Below are 5,017 nucleotides of genomic sequence, written 5' to 3'. Positions count from 1 at the left end.
TGATCTCGAGGCTTTGGTCTCGTTCTCATCAAACCTTCGTCATTCACATATAAAAAATATTCAATCAACCAAACTCTTTTTTCGCCGCTGTGTCATCTTAAAAACCTTTTTATAAACGAAAGACATCTTGTCTTAAGATGATGCAAAATAATGCTTCATCCATAATTGTTGAGTTGAGATAAGTGACGTTTTTCCGAATGTTGATTTATAAATCCATTCTATGTGATGTATATGTCCGCTCCTCATCTGTTTTGGGTAAAACAATGTTTCTCGTCGATTAATACAAGATAGCTTTCGCTAAAATTGACCAACAAACAAACATTTTCTACCCAGAACTACGTAAGCCTTGAATTCTCTATTGCACTCAGAGATACGTAGGAGCAGGATTGCGAAATCTTGTCAGACCCATTAATAAAAAAAATTAGGTTTATTTCCTCTCTGCCGCCTAATAATAAAAAACCTTTTTAAGTCACCTTCTCATTAATAAAAATTCAAAAACATTTCTTTCTCTTTTTTTCTATCCCAAATAAGTAGAAGATTAGAAACTAACATAAGCTAACATTCAAATCAAAACTAACTAAATGGTTCCCGTTGAGTACAACGGATTTGAGGGGTGCTAATACCTTCCCCTTGCGTAATCGACTCCCAGACCCTGATATTATTGCGATGACCATAACTTATCCTTTCTTTTAGGGGTTTTATCGATATTTTCCTTTTCCCTCTTTGGGAATAAATAAAGTTCGGTGGCGACTCTGTTCAGTCCATCCCGCGAGCGTGCGATTGCGCTTTGCGAGCGTCGTTTTCTCATATTTTGAGGTGCAACAAGTATGATATAACTAAGAAATGTAGTTGGGATGTAATAGGTTGACTAAATCTATAGAAGATATCTTATAAGAAATAATTGGGATTCAGATAGGTATTGAACTATGACACTAAAAGGATTAGTTTGGGATGGTTACCCATGCTAACCCAAAGTTGCAGTGGCACAGCCATTGGGAAATTTAGATGAAGCAAAGGTTTAGGAATGTGACGTCAACTTGGATGGTTCCTCCTATGGTAACTTAATGGACTTTTAAGTTAGGAGTACAATCATATGGTAGAGGATTGGTTTATTGATGAGTCATAATTTGTGTATTCCTACATGTTAAGGGCCTTCATGATGATCGATTTGAAGATTGAATGGTTTATAACTCTAAGAGGTGTTTGGTATGTTAAATCTTAGAATTCTAGAAATGCCATCTTGATCATGAATCAATTGCATAAGAAACTTCACCTTAATCACCAGGACATAACTTTCGGGTCTATGAAAGAGATCTACATGGTGCTATGTGTTCTAAAATCAATTTCTTCTGATCAAAAACCCAGTTATGAAACTCGAGTCAATTTCGGAGCATATATGATAGATAATTCTCTGAGCTTAGTCCTAGTTGCATATGGCACTCGAGTCAATTTCAGAGCATCTAGAACCTAAAGTAACTAACTTATCAAAATTCTATCAGTATTCTTCTCTTCCACGATATCATATCCCAAAAAATTTCTTACCTCCTCATTCGATTCACATGACTTATGGTTTTGTTCATTTTCATACATTTGTATATTTAATCATGCATTTAGGTCATTAATCGGCATTTGCGTATTGTAATAAATATAGGTCAAAGGTTCGGAAATAATGAATTTAATCAGTTTAAGTGGATTTTTGAGGAGGATATTATTTGGTGATTATTCGGGTTTATTTCTCATATTACTTATGGTGCATATCATCTCTTTATTTGAGGTTTATGGTTATCAGGGGGATTGAAATGATTGTTACTTAATTCGAAAGATTGCTTGAATTCAAAGAAAATGGCAAAGGTGGAATAAAAAGAAGATTTCATTAATTTATTGGAAATTCATGGTACAATGCATATTGCGTGAGATACAAATCAGAAGAATGGATTACAAGGAAAGAGGGTAAAAAAACTACATCTTTTGGATACATTTAACTTTTTGGTCAATTGTTGACTTTTGGTCAACTGTTGACCATGGACTCGATTTTGACTCCTGAATTTTCCTAGACCTATCCTACAAGAATTTGATCAAAGGATTCATCATTATTCATTAAAAATAACTTATGTCATGATTATGTTACAAATGCTAATTTCCAACACTTTCTATCTTCCATCAAGCTTCACTTCCATGGCTTGTTCTTCACTTTCCAATGTTGTTTCAAGTTCATTCTTCCACTATAATACTCACTTTACTACAAAGAAAATTGGGATTAAGTTAGTCTCCATGAATCATAAGTATAAGTCATCAAAAAGTCATGAAAAACTCAAGGAAACTTAGGAAAATTCTGCACTATATAGTAAATTCAATATTGGTTTTTTTCAACACTTTCTAACCTTGATTCATGCCAAAAAATCAGAATTGGATTCCTAAGTTTACACCATTCAAAGGTGCTTTTTTTCAATATAAAATCACTTCTCAAAAGCACTTAAAGTCATGGGATAATTCACCAAAATTTCATGGCCAAAGTGACAAACAAATCAAAGGCAAAAACATTCAAAAATTCCAAGTTTCATGTATAATTACTAATGACCTTTTGCCTTACATTCCAACTTGTTACTTTTGCAAAAGCTAAGCATAATTTATCTCTAACTACCTATGCATCCACAATCATTTAATTACACAATTAACCCTTAACTACCCTAACTACCAAACTAACACAAATCCTACCAAACAAACACAAATTCCAACTTCCATTTTCAATCAAACTTCCATTCAATCCTGACCATTCTTAACAATCAATCCAAAAGTTGAAATTAGTGATCCGCAACTAAAGCTTAAATTAATTTCTAACCATTGATAAACGTCTTACTTGGATCACAATACAATGGTGCTCATTCATTTACAAAGCCTATATAAACATATCATTTCTCACAATTTTGGACTTAACTAACCTAACTAGAAAAACTAACATAACTAATATTAACCCCTTGAACCATATTTTTCTCAAGTTCTCTCTCTTTTCTTCACTCCATCGCCATCACCAAAGTTTATATTCATCACCATCTAGAACTTCACATTGAAGTTCTAAATTTGGTGGAACTTAGCCACAACCCAATTTCAACAAATCATCAATCAAGTCTCAATAATTCATGCATTATCATCAACAATCATCATCCAAAGTTCATCAATTCAAGCATATTCATCAATATTCTACATTCATCATTTATATTCAACTATAATTATAAAGCAAAGATTAGTTAGATTAAATGAGCTTCCTTTGAAGTTTTTCAGGTTCCTCTTTGGTAAATTCGTCAGAAATTCTTTGCAACAATAATCATAGGAATCCTACCCTCCGTTGGTAAGCCTTAAACTTCATTCCAATTCATTGCATATTTACCGTTCTTGAGCTTTCTTTGTCTTGCTTGTGATGAATGCGTTAATTGTGGTTATTTTCTTCTCCTCCCTTCTTCTAATTTAATCATGCACCATAAAGAGAATTAGTGAATTTTGATACCAACAAACCATTCATGATCCAAAACAGCCCCATAGTTATTCATATCCTAAACTAACCGAAAAAAATCTAAATCGATTCATGTCCATACCCGAAAGTACCTTCATCACCAATTTCAACCTTCATCAATAATTCAACCAAAACCCAATTCAATCAAAATAAACACACAAAAAACTACGAAGAGCATTATCTTCTTAAATTGTATACTCATCACAAAACCATAAACTCCAATCCTCTAATTTCTCCATTTCTCAATCAAAAAATGTCTCAATAAAAAAATGTCTCAATCTCAAAAGTTACCACTCGAGAGACAACAAGGTGAAAACCCCTCAGATGTTGGTTCCATTGCTATTAAACTTTCTCGTCTCAAATTTTCGTTACCCTCTGAAGATAACGACAAAAGAAACTTGACAAGAGAGTTAAAGATGTTGAAATTTGTGTCCCTATAGTGTATAGGACTATTGCAATTTATCCGGGTAGGAAGTCTAGTGAGGCTCAATCTCACAAATGGACTGTTTATGTGTGTGGAACTTCTAACAAAGATCTTAGTGTGATAATTAAGAGGGTTATGTTTCATTTGCATCATAGTTTCAATAATCCTACAAGATTTGTTGAATCACCCCATTTTGAAGTAACAAGATGTGGTTGGGTGAATTTGAGATAACTATTACCCTCTTTTCCACAATGATGCTTATGAAAAATAGTTGGATTTGTATCACCATTTGAAATTATATCCTGAAGATGAGTCTGGTCTGCAAACTATGAAGAAACCCATATGTTGACTGTGTTTGTAGACCATATCATAATTACATTGTTCTATAAAAATGCAAACATGAAATCATCAGAAATGGAAACGGGTAGTGCTTTATTAGCGTCTAAGTCACAGTGGAGATAGAAACTTGGTGTTGTCATTGACGGTGTCGACAAAACCAAAAGCATAAATTCTATTATTGATAAGAGAGTGTTAAAACCAACAATAACAAAATAAAAGGACATGGGCCTTCCACATGGGCTTGCGCCCATATTTAACATTCCACACCTTGCACTCTAGTCTTACACCTCCAGTCTGAACTTAAACAAAAGCATAAGTTACATGCTTAACCATATAGGCCATGTGCCCTAATTTATAATCACATGCCCCTTTTCCCTAATCACACCCCACGGCAGAGATGAATTAACATTTTATCTATTTTATATTGTTTTCCTTTAGCATTTTTCCTTGATTCAAAAATGACACTTCAATAGAAATTAGTTGGATTTAATTTTCTTTTTAGGTTAGAATTAAAATTTCTAATTAGTAATTAGATTAGGGTTAATATTACATGTTAACACTAATTTTGACACTTTATTTCCTTTTACTTTTTCTTCATAATGTCATAATCTTGACATATGTAGCCTTATTTAATTCGTGACTTGATTCCCTTTGTGTAAGTTCAGAGTGCGCCTAAAAGGGGGGATGAATTAGGACTAATTAAAGAATTTGGTTTTAGAAACAAGTTTGTTCTTATTTTTCTAGTT

At 33.2% G+C, this 5,017-nt stretch overlaps 1 pseudogene; it reads left to right on the top strand.

The window, feature by feature from the left end:
* Positions 1–3,777: 3,777 nt before the first annotated feature.
* Positions 3,778–4,281, top strand: LOC127090154 (transcription initiation factor TFIID subunit 14b-like; annotated as a pseudogene).
* The last annotated feature ends 736 nt before the right edge of the window (positions 4,282–5,017 follow it).

The sequence above is a fragment of the Lathyrus oleraceus genome, chromosome 1 (assembly GCF_024323335.1).
Source record: "Lathyrus oleraceus cultivar Zhongwan6 chromosome 1, CAAS_Psat_ZW6_1.0, whole genome shotgun sequence".
Lineage (NCBI taxonomy): Eukaryota > Viridiplantae > Streptophyta > Magnoliopsida > Fabales > Fabaceae > Lathyrus > Lathyrus oleraceus.
This window is presented reverse-complemented; position numbering and strand designations above follow the sequence as displayed.